This window comes from Chionomys nivalis, chromosome 11 (assembly GCF_950005125.1).
Source record: "Chionomys nivalis chromosome 11, mChiNiv1.1, whole genome shotgun sequence".
In the NCBI taxonomy this organism is placed as follows: Eukaryota; Metazoa; Chordata; class Mammalia; order Rodentia; family Cricetidae; genus Chionomys; species Chionomys nivalis.
The window spans coordinates 78,253,388-78,271,848 of NC_080096.1; the positions used below are offsets into that span (position 1 = coordinate 78,253,388).

The 18,461-nt window shown below is 41.4% G+C and overlaps 1 protein-coding gene across 5 annotated transcripts in view; it reads left to right on the forward strand.

Annotated features, from left to right (window-relative positions):
- The window catches only part of Astn2 (astrotactin 2), a 987,955-nt gene that overhangs the window by 178,307 nt on the left and 791,187 nt on the right, over positions 1-18,461 (forward strand). The gene's annotated exons all lie outside the window — the stretch shown is intronic.

Genomic DNA, 18,461 nt, shown 5'->3' on the forward strand with positions numbered 1-18,461 from the left:
TGGTGCCCCTCCTGCTGCAGTGCTGTGCTATGTGCCCTGATGCACACCCAGCCTCTACTTCCCTCAGTTTTATCTGCTGTTCATGGGTGTCATCGTATCTGTGCCACTCATGAGGCTATGAGATTGGGAAGCCATTTGAGCCAATGTTTGACACATGACCATACTCTGTATTTGTGGAATGAATACATTTATAAATGACTGATTTGACTTGACAGTGGGATTGAATAATGATTAAGGTATCTTTTCAAAAACCATTAATAAGTTAATGGAACAATGGAAATATCTGTTAAGCATTAATCAATGAAAATGTCCTGTCTGTGGGGAAATGATGAAACATTTACCAAATAAAAATCACCCCTTACTCATGTGAAGTACTTAATAGCCAATCTGCCTCTCTTTGTTCATTTGATCTTTACCAGTTGAGAGACATCAAAAAGCAAAGAAAAACGTGTCAAAGAACATCAGCTTGTCTGAAAAGCATAGGATCAACACTCAAACCTCCTAACCCATTGCTGGTTCTGCCTGTCTGAGTGCCTGTATAACTAAAAGTTAGGCATACATGTGTGTGTGTGTATGTGTGTGTGTGTTTGCGTGTGTGTGCATGTACTTCTGTGCGTATGTATGCATGTACATGTGCTGAATTAGGCAAGAAGTTCCCAGAAAATCTTCTGTTGCCACTTGGATTCAAATGCCCCTGTGGGGGCAGTGTGTGATATAACTCGTACATCCGCTTCCAAAGAGCAGGGCTGGAAGTCAGTGTGGGTGGCTGGTTAGCTGCTTTCTAAAGAAAGGGAGCGAGCAGTGAGGAGGAGGTGATGCTCACTGGGGAAAATATCACCTTGAGGGCCCTTGAAGCTGAGGTCTTAACAGACTGGGCCAAAACAGGAAAGGGCACAGGGCCCTGGCTCCAGCATTAGCCCTGTTGGTTTTCTGCACTACCACCCTCTGGGTGTCACTCCCTGGCCTTTCAAATGAAATGAAGAAATGGGGTGGGGGAGGAAGCGGAAGCTCTCCAGTTTGTAAGTCATGATCCTTGGGACCCTAGGACTCTGCAGCTGTGCTTTGAGGCCAAGGGTGGGAATGGCGGAGAGGAGAGAAATGAAAGGCCTGCTGCCTTGCCCTCAATTTTAAGAAAACTACTCCCTTACATGTTTTGCGGGGGCGGCTTGTGTGTACAATTGCATTTAGACAAAGTTTTTCTATAAAGTTTGATCACTTCGTGGCAGAATTATCTTAAGGCCTTCCAGCTTGTGAAAGAACAAGCAGAGTGAAAATAAAGCCTTGGATTTTAGACACTCTTTACAGGGAATGGAGAACAGGGTGCAGGTGGCAGAGGCGAGACCAATAGGAAGCACAGAAAGAAGCTGCCAACCTTCCCTGGCACTTTGGCATTGAAATCTGAGAAGAACAGACTCCCAAGGATGGTTTTTCTCTCTCTCTTTGACATTCTGATTTGTTGGTGTGTTTCGTCTTTTCCTCTTCTCCCAGCAGCTCATGAGGAGCCTGTTAGGATTTGAGCATCTCTGTACTATCACAGCAATTCTGTGTGCAGCCCTTCTGTTAACAGTCAACACGAGAACAGATATTCTAAATAATCACTGAGCAGTATCCTTAATACTCCAGAATAAGTGCAACATAAAAGAGATCCTGACTCGAGTGTGGCATTGCACAGGCAGGAAAACTGAGGCCATCAACAGTGGACTGAGCAGTGCATTTGACTCAGGTGAATTCTGTAGTGTTCCAAACAGAACACCGGAACCACTGACCTTGGCACCTAATGCAAATCTTACACTCTTTCTTGTCCCTTATCTTCTCCGCATTCAAGTTTCTAAGGCTGGCATTTCTATCTTTGTGCTTTGCGGTGCGAGGGATAAAATCATAAAGCTGCAGAAACTCCAGACTCTGCTACTTAGTCTTCAGAAAGGCACCCTCTCACTGCATCTCTTCTTGTGAGTGCCCAATAGTATCAGGCAAGGCTAGAAAGCCAGTCTCCACGGAACACCCTTGCTTTGAATGGTCCTCCGGCTCCCTCATCTTTCTGTGCTAACCTTGCTCTGTGCCATCACTTCTGAAGCTCTCCATGAACTTCAGAACCAGGCAGCTTTACTGTTTCTTGCCACCCTACCTTCTCAGTATAAGGGTAAAATAGATACTATCATTCTTGTAGTATGTACAGTGCTCCATAGTGTTTATCAAGGATTGGCCAACTGTCTCTTGAGAAACTTGCCCCCATGTCTGCAGTGCTGCAAGGTACTTGGTCCCTTTCTTAGATGCCATTTTTTTCTCTTTTCCATAGTACCTTTGCTTAAATCCACACTAAAACTTTTTCTTAGTAAGTTTAAGCTTTGTGCAATACTGGTGGAATCTGAAATTCCTTTCTGCGTTTGGGAAACCCAGATTTCCACAGTGAGGCCCACCAAAAAGAAGTCCTCTGGCTTCTCTAGGCTGTGGCATGGAGCTGTCCTGTTCCCTGCCGGCTACTGTCTTCTCAGGTGCTCCCTCAGGATGGTTCTGATACATTGACTTCACTGACCCATGATCTCAGACTCGTCTCTACTTACAGAGTTGGCCTCTCTTTATGCTGCTTCTTCCTAAACCCAGATATCTACAACTAACTGTTTGAAGCTTCAGTTCAAATGCCAGTTTCTCCATCATTGTGTCATGAACTCTGTCCTCCATGTATGAGTGTCATGGTTTTCCTAAGTGTGACTCCTGTAGACAGGGGTCATTTGGGGACTAGACTGCGTCTTACTTTTCTGCCAGAACTGGATGCTCTACCTAACATGTAACAGCGGCAGGAAATAAGCATTAACTAGATGCTGTTGGTAGGTGTCTGTTGGGTACAGAGATTTATAAGGCCATGGGGCAGGGATCTGTGAGTAGTACAAATGGGACATGCAGTAAAACAATATATGAAGCCATGCTCCATTTGAATAAAAATATTCTGCACAGCACTGCAGCCTCGGGTTTGAGGAGATCTCTGCTGAGCTCTCGATGATACCCTAACTTTTGTCCTCTTTTTCTTTCTTTTTTTTTTAAAAGATTTATTTATTATGTATACAATGGTCTGCCTGCATGTGTACCTGCAGACAGAAGTTGGCACCAGATCTTATTACCGGTGGTTGTAAGCCACCATGTGGTTGCTGGGAATCGAACTCAGGACCTCTGGAAGAGCAGACAGTGCTCTTAACCACTGAGCCATCTCTCCAGCTCTTTTTCTAAGTGCATCACTATACTGGATCACGTGAGGTCTGCCTAGCACTAATTAGCCCTCATCGAAACCTCCATGACAATAATTACTGAGCCCTTATTACTAGGAAAAGGATAGCTAATCACAGTTTCTGTGAGGGTACGAGAATGTGTGAACCAGATTCCATATCCGGGGAGGAGAAATGCAGAAAGATTGATCAATGGGCGCTAAGTTATAATTTAAGAAAAAATTCAGTTCTGGTATGCAATTATACAGTAGGATGACTAAAGATAACAATAACACAGAGAATAGTTCAAAACTTCTACAGAAAAGAAGAGTGACTATTCTTGCTCCACTGAGGAGACAGATATATCTAGTCTAGTATAACATTGCATGCATGGATCGTTCATGTGAGGGATCATCACCAGGCACCCCATGGTGATATGCAATTTGCATTCCTAGTTTTTAAAATAAATAATCTCATTTTTTTAGAGGACTATTCTTTCTGCCTCCTGGGCTTTATCCGTGACAAACAGTCACTGGTGGGCAGACTCCTCTCCTGGATCCAGGAGGGCAGCCTCAGTGATGCACAAAGCAGAAAGGACTTAGAGGTTTCAAGATAAGGAGGTAGGTCATCTAGCTTGACTTTTCCTGTCGTTATCTTTACAAGCTTCAAATGAGACACCCTCTCCACATTTTGAGTGAACACGCCTGTCTGATTCCTTCTTTTTTTTTATTTTCTAAACTTTTCTTCAAAATGCTCAGTAGACAGCGGTAACTTCTGGGCATTATATCACTTAAAATTCCTTTGTTTTGTTGCTTCTTTCCAAAGTGTTCTTTTAACCAGTAGATCTGGTCTTATATTTTCTTATAAAATTGTGTACAAACCAGAATCCATACCCAGACCTGGTGATGAAAACTTGTAACCCCAGTTCTTCTGGAAATTGAAGCAGCAAAATTATGAGTTCAAATCTTGCCTGGGATAGAGTGAATTCAAGATCGTTTGGATAACTTATCAAGACTATGTCTCCAAAGAAAAAGAATACAAAAAAAAATCTGTGGCTACAAAAATGCTAGAGCACCTGCTGAGATGCATGGGGACCACATAACTGTACTCATACATCCAGACGGAATAAAAGATAGAAAGCATCTGCATCCCATCACCCATTTCTGAAGTTTCTTTAGGATTCTGTTGGAATGATTACTCTGTAGCCAGTACTCATTATCCATTCAGTCATTGTAGCCCCTCACAGGTCTGGAGGACCCTGCTTCTGGTAAGAAGCCATCCATCTGCCTCCTCTGCTCACTTTTCTAACCAAGCAATTGCACTCTCATTCATTTCTGCAAACATTAGCTGGTCAGTAATTACTTAGTGAAGTAGGCGAATTGATGCTGTGGGTAGATTCTCCACACTCCCTCTACCCTTGTCTTCTCTCGAATTGAGGACTCTGAAAGTAAGGTTTCAATGTGACTATCTGTTGAGAAACTGTTTCAGCAGGAAGCTATTGAACTGACACTTCCATAGCTTTTTACAGATTACAAATCATTTTACAGACATTATCTCTGTTTGATCCTCACAGCAACCTGTAGGTCCTGGCAGATCATTCTGGTGCCCCGAAGAAGTCAGCAAAGCTCCAAGGAACTGTGCGCTGGTGTTTGGTCACACAACTAGTGTGTCTAGTGCTAGGATTGGCACCCTGGATGGTTTCTTCCGCCCTTGGCTGAGGTTTCTCCTGTAGCAAAAACACTGCGTCTTAATTACATCAGATGGGGAAAGGAAAAGTCACGGAAATTATTGGTGACACACTGAACAACTGTGAATCTCCTGAAAAAATAGAGACACTTGTTTCCTGTACCTTCAAGGACTTTCCAATTACTTGTAATTCTTCACATTCATGTGTCAATTTCAAGGTTTAAGATTTATTTAAAACCCCAGTTTCCATTTGCCTCTTAGTTCAGGGGAATGGGCAGAATAAGGTTGTAACAAGCATTTCTATTTTTTTTTTCTGTACTGTGAATTAAGCTTGGCATCAAGGATATAGTGGTGAGAAATTTGACATGGTCCTTGTTAACATGGGTCTTAGGGTGGGAGGGTGGGCTGTAATAATTCTGTACTATTGGTCAGCATAAAGAAAGCAAACATTCTGTGTACACTTGAGTCTTAAGCAATGGGTGAGCCAATGTTATCTAGAAGGCAGCAGAGAACTAAAGAATGGAAGAAGCTCAGTGGGCAAAGGATTATGGGAGGAAACAGGAGAGCAGTGGGCAGGATATATGCAAACACACAGAGACAAAAGAAAGTCTGCTTCAAGGTTACTGTACAAAGGAGGGAACTGAATGTCATGGAGGGGAAGGGGTGAGTTGAATCACCCACTGTGTTCAGGTTAGAACTAAAAACCATAATGGAGACCTCTCCCCTCCCAGCTCTGCACCCTGTGTTCTTGCTTGCAGTGTTTGTCTCTGCCTCTCTGGAAGCAGACAGGCACTTTAGAGAAAGGATTTTGGGTGCTTAGGTCCAAACACAAAGGCCAGGGACTGGAGGAACCAGGCTCCCATCTGCTGAGCCCCTGGAGCCCCTGAACCTTGTCCCTTTGCCACTGTGAAAACTGGGCCTCCCGCCACCGGAAGATTAGTCACAGATGCTGTAAATGCATCTGCAATATTGTGTCAAAAAAGACGTGTGGCAGCATTCTGATAGCAGGCTTATTAGCCTGTTATTATCCATTCACCCAAATATTCCGGCTAATCAGCCTTCAGATGGGCAGGATTAATTGGTTACAATCCTAGCACTGGGCACATCTAATTGAAATGGATGTATTTGCCTTTCATAATGGACAGCTTATCCATTGCCATTACACAGGGAGCACGCCCCAGCCCGTGGATTTTGCTGTCAGGGCCATTACAGTGGAGGCTGCAGAAGGATGAATGGGGCTCTTTTCTCACTTTTGTTCAGGAGGATAACCACCTTCTACTTGTACCGTGATTATGTATGTCACATATCTGTCTTCCTAAAAGGACTGTGAGTTGTTTGAATGTGAGTCTGTATTCTTTAGTATTTTGTCTGGCTGTGTGTTTGAAACACCAAAGGAGGAACTGGAAGTGGTCAGTCAGTAGGGTGCTGGCCATGCAGGCTTGAGGACCTGAGTTCATTTCCAACACTCACATGAAGTGGTGAATGTGAGATCCTCGGTCTGTAACCTCAGTTGTGATGGGGCGGTGTGAGCAGGCACATCCCAGGAGCTGGTGAGACCTAAGACCTAGTGAGGGACTCTGTCTCAAAAATTAAGGTAGATAGGTCTGAGGACCATACCCTGGAGTTTCCTCTGGCCTCCACATGGTCCCATACTTGTGCATATGTACCTCATACATGTTCCATCCCTAAACACATGTGTACCCTTACACACTCAAACACACATACACACACTCGGTCATGCAAAAGTACTAATGACTTTTTAAAAAGATCGAATTCAGCAGGCATAGTGCTGCACACCTTTTAATCCCAGGATTTGGGAGACATTGGCAGGTGGATCTCTGTGAATTCAAAGCCAACCTGGTCTACATAGTAAGCTAAGACCTGCCAGGCTACACAGTGAAAACTTGTTTCACACACAACAACCAGCCAAATAAAGGTATTTACTTAAAAACTAAAACTTCTTTAAAGGGAGGAGGGCTAAGGAGATGACACAATAGATAAGCATGTTTCTTTCACCCACAGAGATGGCTCAGAGGTTAACAGCCTTGGGCTACTCTTTCAGAAAACTGAGGTACAATTCCTAGAACCCACATGGCATCTCTTGTAACTGCAATTCCTCTGAGTCCTAGTCCCAGGACATTGGATGTCTACTTTGGACCTTTGTGGACAGTGACTGCATATGGTGCAAAGACATACATGCAGGACAAAAACCCATACACAGAAAATATATTTTGAAAAAAAAAAAAAGAATGCACTTGAATTTGGTTCTTACACCCATGTTGACTCAAAATAACCTAGATGTCCAACTTCATGAAAGCTAACACCCCCTTCTGGAGTCCACAGGTATCCATACACATAACACACAATCACACAAACACATCCACATGCATTTACACATTGATTAAAAACAGCTTTCTTACACTGAGAGCCAAGTCTGAATCCTCGACTCCATAATGGTCAGCAGGGACTCAGTGATCACATATGAGTCCCAGAAGTGGGAAGGATCAGAGAAGAAAAATGGACAAAGTGAAAACCAATCACATGATTCAGAGGAATTGACTCAGAAGGAATTTCCTAAATTCCCTTCTAAAGACATATGGATATATGGATATATGGTTAGAATGCAGTTAGATAACTAAGATTGTGTTTGTTGGATGCAGTATACGAATCTGAAAAAAAAGAAAAGCACACACATTGGGAACCACCTGGAAGTACTTGACAACAGGTCTGAGACTTGTCACCATCTCTCATGCATTCTCTGCATACCAGAAGGAGAATTACAAATTTGAGAAAAGAATATGGGTGAGTTAAGTTCTGATATCTATCTGTGTATGTACAGATATAGATAGAGACATAGAGAATTATGCTCTGCTTTTTACAGTCTGTGCCTTGGGCAAGCTCTGTTTAATTTTTTGAGTCCTGTTTCTTGGTTATGGTAATAGTCACACTGACTTTGTAGAATGGCAGTGGAAATGAAATGAGTGAATTCTAATGATCTTTTTAGCAAGACTTCTGGCACAGAGTGAGACATCAATAATTGATAACATTCAAGATTATTAATGGCTGTCATGATCACTGAAGAAGTCATTGACATGGATAATAAACTACTTTAAGTAATTCTGGCCTTGAAGTGAAAAAAAATCCTTGTTTGAGATATGCTTAATTGTTGTCTGGCCCCTGGCATGTTGATTTGCCTGGCTGAGCCTCAGTTTTTCTTATGTAAAATAGGAGCATTTGATCTACTCTTGGTTATTAGAATCCACGAATAACTTCCTGATGCATAACAAAGTTATACACAATCATTAGGCCATTACATATAAAGAGAAATCTGGGAGCCAAGGAGTCAGAGAACCTGGCTTTACACCCCAGCTCTGCTCCCTCTTCCATAAGCAAAAGCACATTTGGCTATAGTGCATTATCACTTTGTTGAGCCTCAATTTCATGAGTAGGAAAATGAGCCAGTAATAGTTTTCTTGAAAATTTCCTGTGGGAATTATGAGGACATATCTGTATAAGTGGAAGGCAACTGGAAAACTGGAAGGCTCTAGAAACATGGTAGTGGTGTGGTGGCGGCAGTGGTGGTGATCATAATCACTCAAAATTTATAGACAATGAATTCACTGAAGAGTTTGAAACAACAACAAACTAGAAGCCTGTGATTATTGTCTTCAGGTGTCACATAGGGTACACACAGAGCTAAGTTTCCTTTGGCATGCCAAAAGTGACTTTGGACTATTTATAATCTAAATAAAGCTCAGATGGCACTATTGCTTCTACACACCAACGAAAACCACAAGCTATTAATTAAGGAACTTCTGTCTCGAAGTTTTCTGATCATGTTCCTGAAAGAACAACTTTTCCAAACAAACATATATAAGCTTGCTGCCTTCTCAACCAGGTTTCCAATTCTGCCTAAGCATAAGATACTGGGCAGGGTACCACAAAACATTTATTTCTCAGAGTGTAAGATAATAACATTACTTAGACTTTCTCTTATAACAGGAAACAGTAAAACTTTCATCATATTTCCAGTCGGCATGTTCTTGTTCCATTCCCATGTTATTCTTGGTTTTCCAGCGTCCTCCCAACTTTGCTCCATTAAGTATATCAAGTACTAAAGACTTGGAGCTCATTTGGCGCATTCAGAAAGTCAATTATATCCACCAGTAGAGTGTAAAAGGAATGGAAGCTTGAGATATATTTATAGGTTACAGCCTTTAGGTGGAAGCTTGCCAATTTTCAGCCCAGCAATCTATAGGAATGCTTAGCAGGATGTCGGCGAAGTCCAGGGGAGCCATTCCACATAGGAAGCACGCTTTAAGTGGATTTATAGTGATGTGAATGTCAAAGTTAGCTCCAAGTTAAATGAAACTAATTGGACCCTGTAGAACAGAGGTTGTAAACTGGGATCTCAATACCATATCTAGGCCACAGATGAGTCTCATTCTGACCGTAATTGGGCCACCCAATTCTAAGGAAAAATTAATAGCTCAAAACTTGAAAACTTAAAAGTCAATTTCATATGAATGTATAAGATACTCTCTCTCTCTTTCTCTCTCTCTCTCTCTCTCTCTCTCTCTCTCTCTCTCTCTCACACACACACACACACACACAACATTGAACCTGTATGAAATTTGCATGCTCTGTCTATAGTCAGTCCATAATTTTCAAGACTACTGGTGGTGAAAGCTGTCTAAGTTTCAGTAGCAGATAATCCTTTAGGAATATCATATGTTCTATGGTTTGCCTTCATCTCCACAAACCTTTTGTGTCTTTTATTATAACTTGATCATGTCCCCATTTAATGCTCTGTGTATTTGTACTTGGTTCTCCCGCTTCATAGAATTCTCATTGCTTATAGTGATACACATGTCAAAATAACCTCTTGCTTGAATGAAACCAGATGGATCCTTTAGAAGGTACTCCTGGATCCTAGGAGTGCTGTTGTCAGTGTTTCTTCCCACTGAAAAACGTACTCAGCCATTAGAAGAAGCTCATGAATGCTGCGGATTGAGAAGCACTGGGTCAGTTCTGAGAAGCTTCAAAAGGACATATCCACCTCCGTGAAGTTTTGTTTATCTATCTCAGTACTTGTCAGAGATGGTGGTCTGCTTTGAGTGCCTTGGGCTTAAAAAGAGCAGATGGCACAGACAGAATTGACCTTTTATCCCTCTCATCTTGAGTGGCTTTTTAAGGGGAAACAAAAAGGATTCCCAGAAAATACTCAGGTAGAAAGAATTGCAGCCAGAACTCAATAAGTCAGTGAGAGAGTCAGACCCTTATGCTAAAGCCCCATGACATACAGAAAATGTCTGAGAGGCAAAGAGAGGTCATACGTTTGGAGGCAAAAGCTGTCCTAGTTTGGGTCCAGTATCAAGTGCTGCTTGAGTTCTGATAGATTCCTTTTTAGTTGGGCTTCAGACCCACCTTTGAAAATGTAGACTAGGTTAATGAAGTGCTCAGCCGTAAACAGGATATTTACATAATCCCCATTATGCCATATTCACATTCAAGGCTTAGGGACCATAGATGAAGGGAATAGAAAGATGATAAGAGACAGAAGTCAGGTAGGACTGAACTAAAGCAATATCTTCTGTATATCACAGGGCTACTTCATTCCTTTACTCAAAGCAGTTGTGGCTGTCTGTGTAAGACTTACACAAGATCAGTCTCATTCACAATTCTAACATGGAGGGGTGAGACATTCCTCTATAGTCCAGTAGAAGTTCCCACCTCTAACTGAAGAGCTATGGACAGCTGATGTCTTCTAGGGCAGGGAGAATTAGTTTGCTTTAGACATGTAGTCCTGGCATGTCCACCACAGTCCAGTAGAGGGCCCTATACTCATCAGTATGGCAGCACAAATTGGACTGGCTAGGATATTAAATAAAAGAATAATAATAAGACCATAGAGATGGCCCAATGCTTCAGAGCACTTGTTGCTCTTATAGAGGACATAAGTTCAGTTCCCAGTACCTGCATAAGGGCTTACAACCATGCAAACTCCAGGTCTCAAGGATACAATGCCCTCTTCTGTCCTCCATGGGGGTGAATCATGCCGACAGTGTACATACGCACATTCAGACAAAACACAATACACCTAAATAAGTAAAAAAGTAAATATTTAAAAACAGAGATAAAAAGAAGACATGAAGTTGGGAGGAATGAGGAGTCAGAAGGAAGGATCTGAAAGACAGTAGGAGAAATGGGGGCCGGGATACAATCAAAATACACTGTATAAAGCTTTCAAAGAATTAAGAAGCATATTTTAAGAAGAAAGTAGAGACTAGACCTTGATAATCTCTGGAAACCCCCTGGCAGATCCTCATCAAAGCAGAGGCTAGCTGAAGACAGGTATTTCCTGAACGGCAGGTCCTAAACCCATGCTTAAGGGTAGCCACAGTGTCTGGTTCAGATCTATAGCAACTGCACTTGTCTTCTCCAGTATGGTTGTGATATGTTCTGATCAATTGACTCTTTCCTCCTTGTCCTACTTAGCTCCAGCTATGTCCTGGGAATTTGCCAAACAAATTTCACTGAGGACATTGCTTCACCCTGTAATGACTTTTTTTTTTTTTCTGGAAGGATCTTATGCAAGGCTCTGCCTGAGGCTGTCCCATATATCCTCATACTCCACTGCATATGGAGTTGACTGATTTTGGGATTGATGTCCTGGCTCTGTCACATACTGAGAGTCACACAGTCTTCAAGAAGAAAAATAGCATAAGAGTTGTGGTTTTTCAGTTCTTCCTAAGTTAGTAAACCACCTACATGTCCAGAATCTTATTTCTTCCCAGGTGTGAGCATTGGCAGATCCCTTGACTTCTGAGTCCACACAAAGATGAAAAGAATGTTTATCTCAGAATGTTACAAACTGCATTCAGCTTATCCCAAGCATACTGTGGTTCTATGCCCAGAAGCCAATATGCGTACAATGAGTACTTTCTTCCAAGCTGAAGATGGGGCTACATTCATTTTTATGCTTGCTGTTGATGTCTAAGCCTTGCACATGCAAGGATCATCAGTCCAGGGGTCGTGTGCTTTTATGCCTGGCCTTTGGCATCCTATGAGTGCCATGTTTTAAAGTTGGAACTGTCACTTCTGTGAGAAATGAAAATGGTTCTACTTGGCTTTCAGGGAGCATATGTCTGTTTTGCTTTGGCTAATAAATGGGGGTGGGATAGAATGGAGATGTTTCTGGAAACAGCAGAAAGCACTATGCAAATGTTAGCTCTTCATTATTCTTCCTAACACCAACAGCTTCTTTTCTCCATTGACAGCCCAGAGCCACTTGCTGCCCTGATAACAGTGGCCCAGATGCTGTCAACATCTGTCTGTTTCTCTGGGCCTTTCACAGAGTGCTGGTGACTAAAGGAGGGAAGAAATATCTTATTACAGAAACATGAGAACGATTTTACCACCTCCTTTTCCTATCCATTCCCCACAGACACCCCCTCATGGGAGGAATCATTCCCATTCATCTTTATGCTTAGGGTGCTGTGTTCAATGCTTGAATTTTGAAGATGCTTAGGAAACATTGAATATATTAGGATCAAAGATTCATGGGGTATTGTTCAGGGAGTGGGGCTGTTAGTCAAGTGGGGCAGATTCTAATTACACAAGTGGATATAAGAGTAATTCGGGGTTTTGGAATCTGAGACTATGACTCTTTTGCTGATAGATTTAGAACAAGACCAATTAACCCTCTGTGTCTGTTTTCACCTCAACAAAGTGACTGATCTAAGTCTTACAAAGAATTCTTTGCTGGTTTTATCCTTATATCATTTATCTTACAACTGGGAAGGACCGACAAAAGCTTAAAATTTGTGTGTAAATTGGGCATCATTTATTTCCATTTTTTGTTATTTCTACTTGAGATGTATCATCATGGAGAAGATTTAAAAGTGTTTTTGAAATTCTATTTTGTACCAGGAAATCCACACATGCATTGGTTAGCCCATCTTAACATTCTAACAGTCCTCCTCATCTGGGCACCAATATTCCTGTTCCTGTGAACTGAGAACCAAAGAGAGGTCACTTTCTCCAGCTCTAAGTACTGTCTTATACTTATATTGTATGTAGTATTTTGCTGCTTCTTCATTTGTTTTATAAAGGCATTGGTTCTCAGAAATTAATTTTGCTAGTGTTGTTAGGGGAAAGTGTAGTCAATAAACCTAACAGTCCTGAAAGTTTATTTCTGTCCTGCTATGTTCTAAGTTAATAGTCAGACGACTCTTAAGTGAAAATCAAAAAAAAAATAAAAAATAAAAATAAAAAAAAAACAGAAGCAGGCGGATCTCTGTGAGTTCGAGACCAGCCTGGTCTACAAGAGCTAGTTCCAGGACAGGCTCCAAAACCACAGAGAAACTCTGTCTCGAAAAACAAAACAAAAAAAAAAACAAAAAAAAAAAACCCCAAAAAACAAAAAAAAACAAACAAAAAAAAATAAGTGAAAATCAGTGGAAGAGCTGCCCACAGCTCTCCTTGAGTTTTTTTTTTTTTTTACCAAGAAAAGGCAGTGAGAATCTCATGTATTCCTGAACATGGTCAGTAAAAGTCAACAGGGCCAAGTGAGACATGCATGATACCTGTGATACTGACTTAGAATTTATCAGGTCATAATACTTTCATAAGATGTTCGGCACTAGAAGGACCCTTGGAGATATTCTATTATAACTGCATTCTTTATGGATGGGAAAATGTAGGATTTGAGACAAAAAATAAAAATAATAAAGACTTGACTAATGCAGTTTATCAACTGCCTGCATGAAACTCACTTGGAGATTGAATTCTGTGTTTTACATCTATGGTATCACACTGTCCCTCTGCGATGGCTTTTAGAGGAAATGCAACGTTTCTTGTAGTCTTTCCCTCAGCTCATCCATGCACATCTGAGATTCTGAGAGGAGAACTGGGTGTCTGGGAAACCACTGGGAGGAGCCTGGGGGAGGCGGAGTCTCCACGGATGTACTTCCTTCTCTTTCTTCGACTGGAGCAGCCATAGGGTATCATTATCCTAATATTCTCTTCCCGCTATACTAGCGTTGTAAGAAGCAGTGGAAAGTTTAGCATGTGGTGGCAGTTCTACCATATTTTATATCACAGCCTCTGATCCAGGATTTTGGGAAAAGAAAACTGTGAGTCTTGTGGGAGGGAGCTGGGCTAGCCTAAGATGAATAGTTACTGTAGGGGCTCTGGAAAGAGATGCCTGAAGCAATTAATGTTTGGTGACTTTTCAGTTGCAGATGGTGTAAGAACTCACGTAAAATTATGTTGAAGCAGGTCACAACATAGCACAATACAGTACATTACAGCACATTGCCGCACAGCAGAACACCTGGATGGAGGTCAATGTCCACAGCTGCTAGTAATTAGACTTAGTCCCCTCTTTTTCCCTTGAGAAAATCAATATCTGAGACCCAATGTCTTTACCTGTAAACAACAATAAGTGAACACAGATACTAGAACCTACCTTATGAAATGTGGTTAAAGAATTAAGTAACATATGGAGGGACATTGTGCTTCATGCCTGCAATTCTATCACCCTGGGAACCATCATTTGTATTTCCAGTTCACAAGTAGCTAGGGTTCCAAATATTGAGACATTTTCTCAAAGAAACAAAACGAAAAGAGAATTAATGAAAATGATGCATGCAAGTTGCTTCAATACAGCCTTCCATGTTTCCAATATTGTTCTTTGTTTTATAATCTAAGTCCAAAAATTAGGTGTTGACTGTCAGATACACAAAACCTATTTTGTTTGCATTTCTAGAAAACCTGTGTTGCTGCTTTAAAAACAGATTGCATTTATGTAGCACTTGCTGTATGCCAGACACTCTAACCAGACAACATGTTTTAACTGATCATAACCACACAGCATTGCTATAAGACATATAGTACCACTGTATTCATTTCAGAAGTGAGGAAACTAAGAAAACAGAGAGTCGTTTATATAGTATCAGGAATAGAGGCAGGATTGTGATTTAATAACTGGGTCCTACCATATCCTGTTGAATTTTGAAGTCTATCTTTCTACGAAACAGATGTCAAAGATAAGATACAGTGACTGGAGTAGATGTTGCTTCTGTCCTTAAGGGGAGTAAAATACAGTGAAGAATGAGAGTCACTGTGAGGGCCATGCCCAGAATAATAAAAGCTGCCCTCCACTCTTTTTTAATTAATTAATTAATTAATTATTAAAGATTTCTGACTCCTCCCCGCCACCACCTCCCATTTCCCTCCCCCTCCCCCAAATCAAGTCCCCCTCCCTCATCAGCCCGAAGAGCAGTCAGGGTTCCCTGCCCTGTGGGAAGTCCAAGGATCTCCCACCTCCTTCCAGGTCTAGTAAGGTGAGCATCCAAACTGCCTAGGCTCCCACAAACTGCACGTACTGGCTTTGTGGGAGCCTAGGCAGTTTGGATGCTCAACTCTCCTTTTTATGACAGATTTTGGATAAGTTTCTAGCCAACAATGTGGTTTCCCATCAACTGCCAGCTTCTCTTCATTTCTTTCTCAGGACTGAAGGCTTTGGGCTTGGCAGCAATAATCACAACGTCTCAACTGTTGCAAGAGGGCTGTCCATGGCCTTCTGCAGACCCTGAATTTAAGCAAAAGAATATGCTTGAATTAGGATGATGATAGAAGACAGTGTGGAATGTGGGTCCCCTAAGCATTGGGGTTGGTCTACAGCTTTGCATGGCTTCTCTTTTGGTGGCTCTGTGGTTTCTAGATTGTGATGGGATGTAGTTTATTTCAGTGCTGTCATCCCGCCATCACCTACCGCTGGGTTAGGACGTTCTGATAGCTAAGGATGTTGAACGTTTACTTAAGTGTCTTTCAGCTATTTTAGATTCCTCTGTTGAGAGTTCTCTGCTTAGGTCTGTACTATTTTTTTTTAATAGGATTATTTTTTCTTTTGATGACCAATTTCTTGAGTTCTTTGTATATTTTGGAGATAAGACATCTGTCGAATGTGGGGTTAGTGAAGATCTCTTCCCATTTTGTAGTCTTTCATTTTGTCTTGTTGATCATGTCCTTTGCTTGGCAATTTCTCAGAAAATTAGGAAACAACCTTCCGTAAGACATAGTAATACCACTTTTGGGTACATATCCAAAGGATTCTCAATCTTGCCATGAGGATATGTGCTCAACTATGTTCAGAGCAGCATTGTTTGTTATAACCAGAACCAGGAAACAACCTAAATGCCCCTCAACTGAAGAATGGATAAAGAAAATGTGGTTCTTTACACAATGGAATACTACACAGCAGGAAAAAATAACGACATCTTGAAATTTTCAGGCAAATGGATGGAGCTAGAAAACATTGTTTTGAGTGAAGTAACCCAGATCCAGAAAGACAATTATCACATGTACTCACTCATAAGTGGTTTTTAAACATAAAGCAAAGAAAACCAGCCCACAAATCACAATCCCAGAGAACCTAGATAATAGTGAGTCCCCTAAGAGAGACTGACATAGATCTAATCTACATTGAAAGTAGAAAAAGACAAGATCTCCTGAGTAAATTGGGAGTATGGGGACCTTGAGAAAGAATTGAAGGGGAAGGGAAGTGCAGGGAGGGAAGCAGAGAAAAAAATATAGAGTTCAATAAAAATCAATAAAAAGAAAGGAAAAAAGGGAACATTCTGAACCCCTCTGGGGTTAGGTCTCAAAGCCTAGACTCTAGTTTCCTGACTATGTAACCTAATGCCTCTAAGATTCAGTCTGCAAAGCTGTCACAAACATTCATTTCTCCTTGTGAACTGAGGGAAAGGGCTAGGGTATGATGCTAAATACCACAGTCACTTTGGACACAGAATTTATAGGTTGCAATGAAATTCAGGGATATATGTATTTTGGATTTTAAAATCTTTATACTAACAATTTTTCTTTCTTGATTGATGAATTCATTAGAGTACCCTGAAATGCTGCATACAAAAAAAATAACTGCTCCTCACCCCTTCATCCCAGACACGGTGCTAAAGAGGGAAATCCTCAGCCATGCTGTACAGATGACACTGCTGTGTTGTGATAATGGCTTTGTTTGGAAGATTTCTGAGCCTCTAGATAATAGGAATACACTTGCAGATCAGTTGGAGATTCCTCTGGAGGCCAACAGAAATTCTCTCCTATTTTTCCCCACTGTTTAAGAGGTCTGTGTTCTAGCATTGACTCAGTTACACATTAATGTTTTACCTGGAGCTGATTGCTTAACCTGAATTTTATTTGCAGAATGGATGAGCTAGAATCAACCTGACCGATTTTCGGAGAGGACTGCTTTAGTCACTGAGGGTACTTAATTTGTGATTACCAGTGATTGTCATGGAACAGGGGCTTAGGAAATGGGACCGAGCATTTTTTTCCTCATGATACCCTGTAAAGCAGTGAGAGCCAATAGTTAACACCAAATCCTTGTGATCATTTTTAATTTTATGCTTCTTCTCTCACTGAAACAAGCTTCGAATTGACCACCAAGCAGCCAGGTTTGAATCCTGCCTCTATCACAGGCCACAGTTGACCTAGGAAATGTTTTAATGCCCTTCTCCTCACTCAGCCTTGAAAGAAGAGAAAAAGCTTTTCTTCTATTTCGCTCCACAGAGCTCTGTAATTTCAGAACCCCAACATCTACGTAAATTTGAGCAACCCATTTGGTACGATTTTATTCAGAAATAGGTTCACAATAAAACATTTTTCTTTTTCTTTCTTTTTTTTTTTTGGTTTTTCAAACAATAAAACATTTTTCAAAGGCAAGTGTACAGAAGCTGTAATATTCCCTACCATGTTCTCTAACCTTATGGTCTCTCGGATCCCATGTATTGTGACATTTGGAAAGTAGGATTTGAGCTGGGAAAGACTAGCCTGTGTCTGGCTCTGCTGACTTTCCCTCCAGCCACTGTTAAACATCTGTTCAGCGTGGTGTGGGGCACATGGCCTGTGCAGGAGGGATTCACTGGCATTGAGAGGGGCATAGAGGAGGAGGAATCCTGTGACCGGGTGAGGAGGTCTGAATCCCGAACACATCTGTGCTGTCTCTTCTGAGTTATTAGTTGTTCCCTCCAAACCAAACACAATCTGTGCCTGCCTCAGGCTCCCTCCTCAGACCGGTGGCAGGCAGCTGAGTACCTCTATGGCCTTCTTTGGTCTGTGAAACAGAGGGATTGGCATAAGCCTTTTGCTTTCTGCCAACTCATCCATCCTCTTCCCAGCCTTTTGCATGCACGCACCACGCTCCAAAGACACTCTCCTGTTACACAGAGATAAGATACATTAACATTTTTAGCCCAGAGTCCTTGGTCCAAATAGGAACTTCCAGGTATCTCCTCTTCATAAGATGGATAAACACAACCATATATAATGGAGAAGGCCTATTAAACCTGCATTTAATTAGCACAAATTAGCAAATGTATACTTTATCAGTAGCAGGAAATACAGAAACAGTAATGTAAGAAGTTGGCTTTAGATCAGAATCCTCACAGTTACCTATATAGAGCCTCCATAGCACAGAGTAAAAATGTGTGGAAAACCCAAAATTAGTGTTTTCTTTGGTCACTCTCGGTGTCTACAGCTCACAGTGGATGT